The sequence below is a fragment of the Hoplias malabaricus genome, chromosome 11 (genome assembly GCF_029633855.1).
Source record: "Hoplias malabaricus isolate fHopMal1 chromosome 11, fHopMal1.hap1, whole genome shotgun sequence".
NCBI lineage: Eukaryota > Metazoa > Chordata > Actinopteri > Characiformes > Erythrinidae > Hoplias > Hoplias malabaricus.
Genome location: NC_089810.1, coordinates 41,795,038 through 41,809,916, shown reverse-complemented (window position 1 = coordinate 41,809,916; position 14,879 = coordinate 41,795,038). Strand labels below are relative to the sequence as shown.

The following is a 14,879-nucleotide window of genomic DNA, read 5'->3' as shown; positions in this document are numbered from 1 at the left end:
CGTTCGTTTACTTCCTAGTCTGTTTGTCTCTGTTTTGTTATATTTTGTTTGAATAAAAGTATAGTGTGTTTTAGCAAGTGCGTCCGCCTCCGTCAGTCCGCACCCACAATCCTGACAATAGCATATTAATATTATATTTTATTATATATATATATACTTTTTTTTCTTTTTAATAAAATTACAAATGTCATTTTGTAATACCACATAACACTTAGAATGACAAGTAAGCAGGAGAACATTTTTAATTACAATTATACATTACCAAACAATGCTTTAAATTGCCTAATCCAGTTTATCAATTCTGGCTTTGTTTTCTACCCACATTTGACTAATAACTTTTTGGAATTCCTGTTTGTAATCTCTACTTCCTGTGAAGTTGCAGCTGACATTGTCAGTAAACAGCATTGGATTTGGGAACTCATTTGCTTTTTTCCTTTTATTTGTTTATTTATTGAGATTTTCATGTCTTTTATTTTTTCTTCTCTCTTTATTCTTTACCTTCAGCTCCCATTCTGCATACTCTCTTTTCCTGAGTTGACAAAGTTCCTTGATAATCTCTAGAAACCCGTACTTTCTCTCCAGCACTGTGCACTGACCCCTGTCTCTTTTACCTTTTTTTCTTTTTTTTTTTTTTTTTCTTTCCCAGATCGAATAATTCCTCGTATGCGTGGCCTGATATTTGTCAGCTTGAAGGCTATGCCGGGTGCTGTCTGTCAGCAACCGTGACGGCGGCGCATGCTTATTTGCCGCACTATTTTGGGCTCTGATTGACAGCCGGACAGGCTTGACATTCTCGCCGGCATGGCAGAGCCTGTTATTATGCGAACATTAACATTCTGATAAACACATGGTCGACCATTGAAGAAATAATTACATGCCATCACTCCTCACAAGAAGTGTGTGTATGTGTGTGTATGCCAAGCTGCATATGCCTGTATGTTTTCTGTTCATGTGAAGCCTTCTTGATGTTGTTTTGTCGTTTGTCCCTTTTTATCACCATTCACTTCCAGTACACGACAAGCGCGGCCCTAAGGCAGACTGATTCAGCTGGGATTTCGAGTAGTCCGCCATTACTATTTTTTTCATGCTCTTCCAAACCTGATTCCACTGGTGAAGGATGTGGTAATAGGCCGATAAGTTGATCCAGGTGTGTTAAGAGCTAGAATCGCAGTTCTGAAGAGGGACAAGTGCTAGCTGTTGTGTGTGTGCCACTACTCCACATGTGCAGTGTATCAGTAAATATGAATGTTTGTCTGCTGACAAGGCTTTTATTTTGTTTATGTTGATATTTTACTATAGCTTTAGAGTAAAGAAACTGTTATTATTTGGTTATTACATGGTTACTATGTGACAAAAATGTGACAAAATTCAAATACATTTCTAAATATCATTATTCATTACTTGGTTGGAAGAATCAAGCCTAGGCCTAGACTGCCCAGAAGACCTCTCTGAGATTTGAAATTCAAAAGTTTCAAGACGAAGCCTAATCCCAGGCAAATTGCCCCAAAGGCACCACAGTCTGGGTTCTAAACTCATTTTAGTTTATCTGTGCTTGAATAAGCAAAAGAACACAGTTTAGCCTCAGCACAAAGCTAACCCCATGGGTTCCCATCTGAGAATAGCAGCAGAACTTGGCCTGGCACTTCCCCCTTTTCATGGAGGAAACAACGTTTTGAAAACTCACTCCCGAGCCGGGAGATTGGCAGCGGAGTCAAGAATAGAGTGAAGCATTCAAACCAGGGAATACCACTGAGAGGGAGAGAAAGGAGCTTGCATGCTGGGGCCTTGGCTGAGAGGAACCACTACACGCATCATAAAAGGTAATCTCAATATGCTCACAGTGGGCTTAGAGGACTTGCCGTGCCCCCTTGCGAATTCAACTTCCATTCCTATTCCTGTCCCTAATAACATTCTTACTGCTGACAAAGAGCTGAATGCCCCCATGTGATTTGGAGTCTAACCTGAATGTGATTGCCGCATCGATAGAACTGTTCGCTATTCATTTAATTGTAAGTCTAACAGGGAATGTGGTCATAATATCATTCTTTTCTCCTTCCTGGCAAGAAGCTCATCTCAATCGAGCAGCTCATGGCTATTTTGTCATTAATGAAAAAATACTGTCACCTTGTCGCTACCTTGAACAATCTTTACTGAGGTTACAAAAGGCTACCTGATGCTAATCTTTGGTCAAAAGGCCAGGATGTTATTCATAACGAAAAAAAAAAAAAAAAAAAAAATCTGCTTGCATATATCTTTATTCTGAACAAGACCGTTTTCTAAGCTCTGAGCTCTGAAGTAAGCTTTCATTCCAGTCATGATTTTGCCTTTAAATAAAGTTAATAGGATCTCCTCAAACAAGTGTAATTTGCCAACATCTGTCTTCTTGGTTCTCATCATCAAAATGCTGCCCAAGTTGGAGTAATATGGTTTGTGAACAATTGCAGGCAACTGAGTATTGTCCATTTCTCCTTTGTTCTTTTAACTGATTGTTCAATCAGATGCTAATGCAGTTTACTAAACAAAAGCCATTGCAGTTCGTCAGGCTTAATGTCAAATGGAAAAGTTACTATGAGCTTTCACTTCAGATACTTGCATGGTCCTAATTGTAGCGATTGATTCCCATCACAGTTGAATATCTTCTTATTGTACACCCCTAACCAATCAGAGGAAACAATGGAGAGCACATGCTTCCTCTGAGAAATGCAACCCCTGAGCTCATCTTTTCAAACTGCCGCTCACAAAACATCACGGTGAGGTTCAATGTGCTTTGGGGAGAGGGTTTATTTCCCAGTTTGGTAAGTGTGACCTAGCAATTGGCTGACATTGGCCAACACTGCTCTACAGGAACTGGATAAAAGGAATCTAATCAGAAATCAGGAAGAGCAGGCCAAAAATATTCAGATCCAGACCATGAATAGTCCTGGTTTTGTTGCCAGTCCTGGTTTAGTGATCATTCGTAGGTACAGGTGTAATTCATTGGTATGGTTTGCAAAAGACAAGACCAAAGATTGGATTCAAGTTCCAGTTTTAAAGATCTCTAGGTTGGGCACTGGGATATATTTAGAATCATGAGGACTGAAAAACTCTGGGGATGGGACATATCTTTCTAATCCAGTTTATACACTCGGGAGCCTTTTGCTCTTTTTGAATTCTGTTTTTCTCCTAAGAGGCCGTGGGCTCAGCAATGTTTCCTCACATGAATTAGGAAGAAAACTTGGTCAGCATTTGTAATTTGAGGACGCATAGGAAATTAGACTCAGGGGGAAAAAAAGTCTCTTTCCTTCAGCGTCAAAGATAAAGAGAAATTTTTCACAAGTCAGCAGGGTTGGCCATACCTTCCTCTGACCTGATGAGAACCGGAGACAGCACGGTTAACTGCAAAGAGAATAGAGAGAGAGGAGAAAAGAGCTTACAGTTGCAAGCCAAGCACAAGGTGTCAGCGGGCACTTAAGCAAAGCCCAGAGTAACACACGGCGAAATGGAACAATAGCGAACCTTGGAGAAGAGATGACTGGCCGACACGAGTGTTTGCGTACCAGTCCACCAGTCAGCACTTTTCCTCCCTTTCCTTCTCCTCCTCATTCCGCAGTATTTCTCATATTATCCCTCCATCCGCGCCTGCCCCACTCCCTCCAGGGCTGCCTGTCTCCCTCTTCAGCCCCTCTGATACTGTGACAGAGTGAAGTGTGTCAAGCCTGACAAACGTCCCGCAGTCCTGAGGGAGCGCTCTAGGTAATCGGCTTCCCTCCAAGTCGGATTGCTTCACACCACTTGACTGTCTAGTCTTTCAGGAGCTCCCGTGGGTGCAAATCAAAGGCAGTCGACACTGTCTCTCCTCTTGCCGGGCGTCCGAATAAACGGTTTGTATGCTCATGGGAGCTGGGCCAAGGCAGGGTACATATTTCATTCTACCGTTGTCCTTCTTTTTGGCCATGAGGCCATGCAAATTATAAAGCGTTTTTAAATCCTGCAGGGTCCAAAAGCCCTCTGAGTTTAAAGACATATGGAGCTGGCTAGGGTCTTGTTTTTCAATCTTAAAGAAGCAGTCTTAGCCATGAAATTCAAAACCCCAAAGTGCAATCACAGGAAACCCCTTTATAAGAAGCATTCCCATGTCAGGATAGTGGATAGTATAATGGATGACAGCATCCCTTTCATTGTCTAGGCAGGAACGCCACCCCTTTGTAAAAGCACATCTCTTAAGTATGTGAATGTCAGAAGTCAGGCCTGAATGGGGCTCGGAGTCCTGAGGTTAGGAGATGTCCTTCACGCCTGATCATGTCATCTTAATTCTCCCCTCAAATACTTAGGATATTCAAGGGCAAGTTGCCTTGCACTCCTAAATGGCAAATTTAAGGTTGAGGGCCTTGCGTGACTCAACTAAAGGACCCGGTCTTAGGTATTTTCTCTCCCAGATGGGCCCTCTTTCATGACCAGGCTAGAGTGCTCAATTATTCACCCTCTCTTCTGTGCCCTTTGAGCACAAATTAGCCTTGTTCTTTTCGCCGCCTTGTCTTTTTTCGTTCCCTCCAAGAGGACGCCTTGTCTGTTTAAATACACAGGACGAGGAGCAGGCTGTCACCTCTGCTCTCGCTTCGCGACATCCAGGGGCCGGGCAGGGGCGAACGGGGGCTGTGCAGGCGTCAGCTGAAATCAGCCGCTGATGGGCCCTTACAGAGTCGCTCTGAAGGCGGCAGGATGCAGGCAGAAAGAGCGAGAGCTTGTGTGACGAGTGCAGTAGGATGTGATGGCCCTGTAATTGACAAACAGAGTGGCAGGCCAGTTTAATTAGCCTCAGCGTTTTGTTTTGGTTCAGGTATGGGGGAAGAACGGAGGGGAGAAGGAAATGCAGGATGTGCTGGTGTAAGCGAAAACACAAACGATGATAAGAAGCGTAGAGGAAATGCTGGAGAAAAGTGCCCGAGTCCCTCAGAAATGCATTTGCAGTGCTTAATAGTTGGTAATTGATTCGTATCCTGTGAATTGCTCAGGTCCCAAGAGCAGGGCTTCCTCTGGGAGGAAGAATGGTGCTGTGAGCTAATCATGGTTTGAATCTGTCTCCAAGGGACGTGTGTGTGAGGGAGGGAGAAAGAAAGTGTGTGTGTGTGTGTCATAAACCAAGGGAAAAATCTAAAAAAGGAAAGTCCACAAGGGCCAATAAAGCCCAACATCTTGTCTAATAAGACTGTTAAGAAGTGAAACTTCTGTTCTTCGCTGTGTTGTTTTGTTCACAATTTTCCTGTTTGATTGTGCTTTTAGTGTGTGAATGTGTCCCAGCCTTTACAGCAGGTCTCAACATGGCAATTTCTGGAACGTACAGTCTGCCCTGGCCCTAGGCTCTGATGAAGGCATGGGTTGGAAAATTACAGTGTGGTTAATTTGAAGTCATCCCAGATATTAACGACCCATTTTCTTTATTAAGAACACTCACTTGTTTGTGTTGTAAATACCTATCCTGTATTTATTTTTTCCATAATAAAATGACAAATAAATACCAATGTTACAAGTATATACTCTATAACAGGCTTCAGTGTGTGGCAAAATGTGAAAACTGCAAATCCGATGATGCTAATTAGTGTACTATAGACTTCCATTACTTGTTGGCTCCATTAGCATCAACACTTTAGTGAAGAACCAAGGAAGCAAACTTTAGATGTACTGACCAATGCTGGGTAATTGACTACAAGGGTAAAATTATGCAAACATTTTTTTTCCACTTTAACTAGCCTAGCAGCTTTTTGGACTCCTGACTTCAGCTCCAGCAGTGACGATGTCTGGCTGAGTGCCAGTGCCTTGTGCCTTGGTGCTTATATATAGCTGCCTCTTCAGTCTGTCTGGCCCTAAAACTTAGCTCCACACACACACACTTTTCCCAGCATCCCCTCCTCAGTAGATTCTTCCCTCACAGGTAGGCCACTGACCTTTCATCAGTCTCCACTCTGTGTGTCCTTTCTGAGACTTCGTAGCCTGACCTTTCAAGGCCTTTTTAGCCCTCGGTAGGTAATCAATTAACGGCTGGTGAGATTAACTGAGGCAAAAGGTGAGTGGGATCGAGAAAGTGCTACAGCTAAATGGTTCTGTTTTAATGATTAGCTCACTCTTGGAGATCTGAATGGATGATGAAATGGCTTGAGGCGGGGGAAAGGGGTTTGCCCTTGAAATCTTGATATCTTGGTGAGTGTCTAATGCTGTGTTTGAAATGGTCCAATTAGCTTTACTCCTTACACCGGGAAATCAGGGGCACTATGTAGAACACTAGTCTGAATGAGAGTATACTCTGACATTACACAGATCTGCTCCTTGCTGTAACATAGTTGTCCTTTTCACTTGCAAATGTCTGGGAATGCAGGGATATAGCCGAGAGTCTGAGGAAGGCTTGGATTAGCACCAAGCTAGTTATACCTGCCATCACATCCATTGACATCAGCAACCAGGGGTGTGGTTACCAGGGGTCTGGCTTCCAATCCAGAGCATCTAGACCCCTACCAGCTCCCTGTGTGGTTGTCCTGTGGAAGGGTACATTGTCTACTGCAACATAGCATTGATTTATCCCACTGTTTTCAGACCAGGCAACATAACAAACTGTTCATTCCCAAAATAGATGTCTATAGAACGTCTTAGCGACACACTGTGTATAAAAGAGTTTGGTGAAGCAAGAAAGTATATTGTGTACTCTTTCTCTCTCTCTCTCTCTCTCTCTCTCTCTCTCTCTCTCTTTCTCACAGTTGTCCCACTTCTGTGTCCTCTCCCACACTTAATTTGTCTCAACTAACTGTACAATCAAGGGCCGATTACTCAGTCTGGTGACTCAAGCAGAGGCAGAGAATAGGATTCGGCGGGGGAAACAAATTTAGGAGACAGAAAGAAAGAGAGATCACTCTTCCTTGACAGTGTCTCCCTCTTGCCTTGTACTTTCTGATGAGCTTAAGTGTCCGATTTTTCTGTGGAGAGAGAAAGGAAAGGAAATATAGTGGGATAGTGTCCCTCACTCATTGTTTTCCATCCTCACCGAGATTACACCATGACCTCGGCTGAAGGAAAGGCCTCTCCCTCATGACTTCAAAGCTTTTCGAGCAAGGCAGCGTGCAGCCAATCAGACGCATGGAGGGACAGATTTCACTCTAATTGCTGAAAATCGTGTCGCCATGAAGGGGATCCAGAGGGTGAAAGTGTTGTCTGGGTTTGGAGGGGGTCTTTGGGAGGGAAAGTGGGTGTTTTATTGGTGCACTGGTGCACGATGGAGCAATTGTGTGTTGCTTTCAGGGCTGACTCATGTCTTAAGGAAATGTTTTATGCAAGTTTTATGCATGCTTTAGCAAAGGGCTTGAGGAAGAAAGAGATGGAGATTTGTAGTTTTGGAGATTTGTATTTTTCATTTATTTATTTTTGGGGCTGTGTATTGCTGTCTGAATCACACAGCCGAGATGTTCCGCTTGCATGCGTGCTGCAGTGTGCTTTAGGTGGCTTAAACAGAAGCAGAGAGGACATAGAGGGAGAAAACAAATGGAGATGTTTCAGACCCATTTTTCGCTCGACTAACTTCCCCTGACCCTCTTGCTGAGGGTTAAAACTAGCTGCAGCTACTGTTAGAGAGTACTGCTGTACATTACACTAAAGATAACTACCTTATACTTAAACCCAGTGGTCAGTACATAGTACACAGTGTAAACCTTCCTCATTGGTCAGGATTTTCAGGGGATGCCATGTTTGATTATTTTCCTAGTTCTCTACTGCCTTAAGAACATTCCCTAATTATTTGTTCAGATGTTGAAGTGTATGGAGGAGCAAGGTGGTGTCTTGTAGCGGAAGACCCCCCCTGAAGGTAACTGCTGGTATATTTAAGGTGGAATGGATACTCCAGGATGTAACTGCTGGTATATTTAAGGTGGAATGGATACTCCAGGATGTAACTGCTGGTATATTTAAGGTGGAATGGATACTCCAGGATGTAACTGCTGGTATATTTAAGGTGGAATGGATACTCCAGGATGTAACTGCTGGTATATTTAATGTGGAATGGATACTCCAGAATGTAACTGCTGTTGTATTTAATGTGGAATGGATATTCCAGAATGTAACTGCTGGTATATTTAAGGTGGAATGGATACTCCAGGATGTAACTGCTGGTATATTTAAGGTGGAATACATACTCCAGGATGTAACTGCTGGTATATTTAAGGTGGAATGGATACTCCAGGATGTAACTGCTGGTATATTTAATGTGGAATGGATACTCCAGAATGTAACTCCTCTTAAATTTAATGTGGAATGTTTACTCCAGAATGTAACTGCTGGTATATTTAATGTGGAATGGATACTCCAGGATGTAACTGCTGGTATATTTAAGGTGGAATGGATACTCCAGGATGTAACTGCTCTTATATTTAATGTGGAATGGATACTCCAGAACGTAACTGCTGGTATATTTATTGTGGAATGGATACTCAAATGTACCAGCAGTTACATTCTGGAGTATCCATTCCACATTAAATATACCAGCAGTTACATCCTGGAGTATCCATCCCACCTTAAATATACCAGCAGTTACATTCTGAAGGTGGGATGGATACTCCAGGATGTAACTGCTGGTATATTTAATGTGGAATGGATACTCCAGAATGTAACTGCTGGTATATTCAATGTGGAATGGATACTCCAGAATGTAACTGCTGGTATAATTAAGGTGGAATGGATGTGCCAGAATGTAACTGCTGGTATGTTCAAGGTGGAATGGTTGCTCCACCATGTAAGTGCTGATAAACTTTGGTTGGACTCCAGCACATATCCACCAGTACATTTAAGGTGGACTGGACGTTCAAGACTGTAACAGTTGCAAACATTTTCAATTGTCTGGATGCTCAAGAAAGTAATGGCTGTTACATTTATATTCAGATGGAAGCTACAGAATGTAACAGCAGGTGCATTTAACTTAAAATTTTAGAATGCAACTTCTGGTATATTTAAGGTGGAGAGCTGCTATACCTTTTAAAGCCAGCTTCAGGGTTGTAGCAAGTCATTACTTCCCAGTTACCCCAATTACTCATATGTAAAAAAAAAAAAAAAAAAAAGTTTGGCTCTTGTAAATTTTAGCCAATCAGTTTATTATTATTATTATAGTATTAATGATATATTATACTTATAAATTGCTTTTCAAGAACCCACAGCACTGATAATCTTAGGACACTGAACGAACAGAGCCACAGCAACAGAAAGAGCCCCAAACAGCAGGAGATAATTGGAATAGTGTTAATATATTACTGATTGCACTTAGCAGATGTCCCCACAAAGTCACGGCTTCAGCCTTCACAGTAGCCAATGTCATTGTCTGTGAATGAAAGAATGAATTAATGAAGGCACTTCTGAGAGGGACGTTGGTCGTTTCATTAGTACGAGTACTCAGGCTTGATTAGCCGGTCATCAGAATGAAACGGCAGTTCTCCTCAGCTGCATTTGATCAGCGATCGGCGGTCGAGGTATTCGCGGGGCTAACTGAAGTGTACATGGAGGAATACTTGTCAGAGATTGATTTCTCTGATGGTGCTTTTCAGCGGGGGATGATAAGGCCACGAGACCTATCGATAACATCAGTGGTAGCAGGCGGCGGAGGGACGAATTTACTGCCAAGGCCCACCACACGTACTCTTTCATTTCATAGAAGTATTGATTGGTCTCCTTCAAACAGACACCCCTGAGATTCAAGGCACAGATCTCTCACACACACAGATGTGTGAACAAACGAAAAGCACTTGTTTTCTGAATATTTCTTTTGTTTCGTTGGACAGTGAACAAACTTCTGCGATGCACAGAAAGGTCAGTGGCTCTTCCTGCTTTTCTCCCTGCCTTCCTATATTTATCCCCATCTCTTCCTCACCATGACATCTCTCTCTCTTTCTCTCTCTCTAATCCACACACCCCTCCCCCTACTCTGCCTTTCTCAAGTCTCTCCTCTTGCGTTTCATCACTCTGATGAATCTGCATGGCTTCTCAAGGAGAGTGCCGCGTCCACCTCGGCTGAGCCAGCGGGACGTGAGACGAACACGCTGTCGGCTGCGTGAGATTTTTAGCGTGATGCGTGCTGACAGGCTGATTAGAACAGGTTAGTGCGTCAGGATCTCCTGTCACTCAAAAGCCCTGACGTCCCAGTGACAAAGTGTCTGAGGAACTGAGGGAAAGAGAGGGAGGAGGGTAGTTTCACTGTTAGTCTTTGGCAACTGTAGTGAACCTATTAATCTAACAAGCTAATTAAGCCAAGTTAATGTTTACCTTACAACTTTAGCTGAACTCTCAGTTTTTTCAGTCAGTGGGCCATGGATCACACATGGGGTCTGGTGGTCTTCAGGCTGAAAGAAAATGGGAAGCTAGTGGCCATAATGTTACATTAACCTTAGCTATTTGCGCTAACAGAGCTGAACTTCGTAATGTTAAGCCTTTGTGTCTTGTTGCTTGTCCAGTAGATTCAGAACGCTTTTAACACTGGTTGCTGAATTAGCAGTGCCTTTACTTCACACCCCTGTCCAATAGCTCTAAAATGAACACACTAATTGGGTTACGCAAATACGATTAGCATTAGCTAACAACTTCACACCAACTAATTATGTGACATTACAGAGGCACAGTGGCGCTGAACTTGCATTTTTAGATTTACAGTACATCCTCCAGTAAAATGAAGAAGCTCATAACACTGTGTTAAATTATCAGGATTTCAGTGTATGCTTTATTCTAAAATTAAACGTTACCTAATATGCTAATGTGTTTAAATAAACATTAACAATAATTCAAGCAAGCCCTTATGGAAAAAGCCAGGAGCCACAGTTTAGGTTTGATGCTCCATAGTCATCTACTGTGTTTACAGTATAATATTTAGTTGAATATAAATGATCATGCAACTTTCAGATCTGTGTTCTTTGGATGCCAAGCGTCCAGCAAATTGTGGTGCTGGTCGCTCAAATGAACCTGGACTGGGTCTTCTCAGAAATGCAGCAAAAAGTATTAATCGACATGTTCATTTGTTATTTTTACATTTCCAAACACAAGATCAAGAGTCAAGCCCTTGCATGATTCAGTCCATAGAGTTGATCACCCATGTGACCAACTCTAAACAGAACTCAAAACAGAATATCTCTCACCTCCAGACTGTGAGGTGTTAGTGTGATGTTGTTTCGTTATGGAAAGATGAATCACTGGAGTATCAGGATCACATATTTTTTTGGAGTAAACTCTCAGTGCATCTTTATATTTGTCCTTGTCCCTGATGTTGCCCAAAGGTCCGGCATGGAGCTTTGTTTAGAGTGTGATATCGAGATCACTCTGCACAACCTGAGACTTTCAAGCGACAGAAAAAAAAAAACATGGTTTAAAGGATTAAGCCACAGTCGCATCAGTGGAGGCAATGTTGCTGTAGATTACAGTGGGCTTTTCTCAAGGCACCATTGTGTCGTGATGCGACCTTGACTAAAGCTTCTGTGAAGCTGTGCCGAACAATGATGTGGGCCATCATTCATCACTATCTGCTTCTGGTGGGCTTTTGTCATTGGTTGGCACATGCGTACATTGTTGTGTTAAGAGTCAGAGTGTGTAGATGTGTGGATGAAAGTCTTGAGTAACTTGGCTGTGAGCATGTGCTCTTCAGAGGCAATAAGGATGAGTGAAAATCGCTTATACTTCTGTGACTGTGATTCATTCTCTCTCTTCATTCTCTCTCTTTCTCTCTCTCTCTCTCTCTCTCTCTCTCTCTGTGCACTCTCCTGGGCCGTATCTCAAATGTGGCACATTGTCACCGTTTGTGGAGGGAACTTTTTTTGCCGCCCGGACTCATTAATAAAGCGCCAGCATCTGGTCTGATAATGAAGTTTCTTCTAAGCTCTCTCTCTCTCTCTCTCTTCCCTCCCCTGCTCCGTCTGTCCATTCAAACTGTGCCATGATGTCTGTGGTGGAGTCATCGCATTATGATGATTATTTATCTTTATTAAGATCAGTTGTTCTGAAATATTTTTCTGGAACACTGACTGTAGCTAATTTCACAAAAAAGGACCACACTCTAAAGCTCATAAATGATAAGGGTGTGATCTACAGTGTAAGAGGTAGGTGGCGGTCTTATATAATTAACCAGTTAAAAACAATTCATGCAATAATTGCTGCAAAATTGATTGCTTCTGTGGATTCATGGCTGTTTCCTCACTTCAAATGACACACACACACAAGTGCCTTGTTTTCCTAAAGCTCCCCCTTTTAGATATAGATTTAATTAAAACGATTATACAAAAGCATGAATTTATAGATTTCTGATCAGGAAAACTGCCCTTGTTTCTGCTCAAGTCTCACGGCCTTCCTCGCTGTCAGAAAAATCCATAAACATACCAATACACATGTGCTGTAACCTCAAAGGAAGCGTCAGGCTGGCGTGTTTCCTCATGGCTGTGTTGGGGGTTAATATAAAGTAGACCCCCACGTCAGGCTAAATCCACAATCCTCCCAGTGCACCGGGTCTTGAGGGGCATCTGCAGGCACTTGGCAGATGCAATTGCGGCCCCCATGCCTCCATCTGAAATCTCAACCCACGGCAGCGTTGGCTGAGCAAGGAGGCCAGAGCTGGCCTGGCATAAGTGAGCATCCATCATGCCTCCTTCTGTGACCAGAGGGCATGGAGCTAATTGGCACCATGTCAAGCTACAGGCCAAAAGGACATGGCAGAGAGAGAGAGAGAGAGAGAGAGAGAGAGAGAGAGAGAGAGAGAGAGAGAGAGATAAGGATTAATAGTGAAGCTGAGCAAAACCCAGGGAAGCTGGGAGCAACTGTAAAACCAGACACATTGCCTTCAAGCCTTATTGGCCAGTGCTGTTGTGTCAGTAGCTGTTGATGATGCAGTTGTGTGTCTGTCTCTAAGTGGCTAGGCTTGTCTGTTCCCACTGGATCTCACTGTGTGTATGGTCTCGCTGAGATTACACTCGTATGCCGTTCGGCCTGACAAATGCACCAGGGTTGACATGAAGCTGACAGTCAAACTGAGTCCCTGTGATCCATAAGGAGCCTTTGCTCGTTTTACAGGAAGCCCTTCACTGTAGCTTCTTGTCAGTGATGTGTACTGACTTTGGTGAAGGCAGGGACTCTGGTGCTCATTGCATAAACACTTCACTCTGTGGAGACTTATGGATTTATTGTGGCGTGACCATGACACACAAAAACATTTCGCAAACTTTAGATCAAGAGTAATTCAGAGAAAATGCAGTTGATAAATGTTTCATTAGAAACACTGTGAGTGGAAATACAAGGGACTGTGTTTCTGATACAGTGGCCAGATCGTGACAGTAGAATGGGGAATAAAAATAGGAAAACTGAAAAAGTAGCTAGTGAGCATAAATGCAGATGAGTTTCCTGTTTCTGAATTGGTTGTGACTGAGGGATGTGGACAGATGTAATAAATGCTATCAAAGCTAAGTAGCTAAAGTAGACCCTGCAGCTACTGTGTGTTATTGCTATCCTTATGGCAATAGGGACCTCCACATGGCATTTCACTGCCTGCCAGAGCACTGTATCCCTATTATTATTATTATTATTATTATTATTATTATTATTATTATTACATTTCCAAAGAATTAAGTCAGTATAACACGGTTTGGTTGGTCCGTGTGTATCAGATGCCTGTGTTTCTAAGGTTCCATTCCCACACACCTGGACATTTCTGAAAGTGTTTTGGCATCTCATCTACATGAAAATGGCATTAGATTTCAGATGCTCACAAATGAATAAATAAAAAGTATTAGAAATATACAGGGGTTGGACAATGAAAGTGAAACACCTGGTTGTAGACCACAGTAATTTATTAATTTGCATTTAATGAAGATTGGCACCAGGCTGCTCCAATTTAGCCATGAGACCTCCCACACTACAATGACAGGTGTTTCACTTTCATTGTCCAACCAGATTCAATTATGTCATGACTTGTGTAGTGCACTATGTAGTGAGTGATTTGGGTTTAAACCACTGTGATTCTCTCTTGTGTCGTGGTGTTTTGATGTCTCTCTTTGAGGCACTATGGCCCCCTACTGGACGGGCATGACAATGAATTCATTTTTGTATTCGCCCGGATGTAGATACTTTTTTAAAGTATACAGATGTGTGTGGAAGGGGCTTAAAAGTGACTTGTTAAGATCTGAACGAAGTCTCTAAAGACAGCAGCACAGGGCTCAGCTGATTAGTCGTTTCACAGCAGGTTAAACTTTATCGAAGCCTTCGATAAATGGAGAACTGTTCCTCTTCACTCAGGTTCTACACCGTCATGTTTAACACGGCACACGCTTCTGAAAACGCCGAAAGAAATCTGCATTTTTTCTGACTAATACTTTTTTTTTCCCAGTTCTTTTTCTGCACATTTTATTTCTGCCAGGTCTGGCCCTGTGTGGAGGAGGGCAGGGGAGGAAATCCCTGAAAGAGAGAAAGAGAGAGAGAGAGAGACGGAGGGAGAGAGAGAGGGTGGGATTGTGGGATTAAGGATTCACATTCGCATCCGTTTCTTTCTCCCTGAGCTTACCTCACCCCACACTCCCCTCCAAGGAAACCGCAACGTGGCTCTGCAGCCAGAACTGCTCACAGATTTCCATGTATTAGTTTCTCTCTCTCTGTCTCTCCCATTTCTTTCTCTCTCTCTCTCTCTCTCTCTCTCTCCCTCTCTCTCTCTATTGTTCTCATTTTTCTTGTTCTCTGTCATTCCTCGTCTATCTCTACAAAGGGTACCTCTCTCTCTCTCTCTCTCTCTCTCTCTCTCACTGGCTCTAACTGCATCTCTCTGTCTGCAGCAGTCTCACACACCTCTCTCTCTCTCTCTCTCCCATCAGCTCCCCAGCCTCCCCCCCACCACACCTCCCCTCCATCCCAGCCCCAGG

At 42.9% G+C, this 14,879-nt stretch overlaps 1 protein-coding gene across 1 annotated transcript in view; it reads left to right on the top strand.

The window, feature by feature from the left end:
* Positions 1 to 14,879, top strand: part of kirrel3b (kirre like nephrin family adhesion molecule 3b) — a 264,286-nt gene that overhangs the window by 36,038 nt on the left and 213,369 nt on the right. The gene's annotated exons all lie outside the window — the stretch shown is intronic.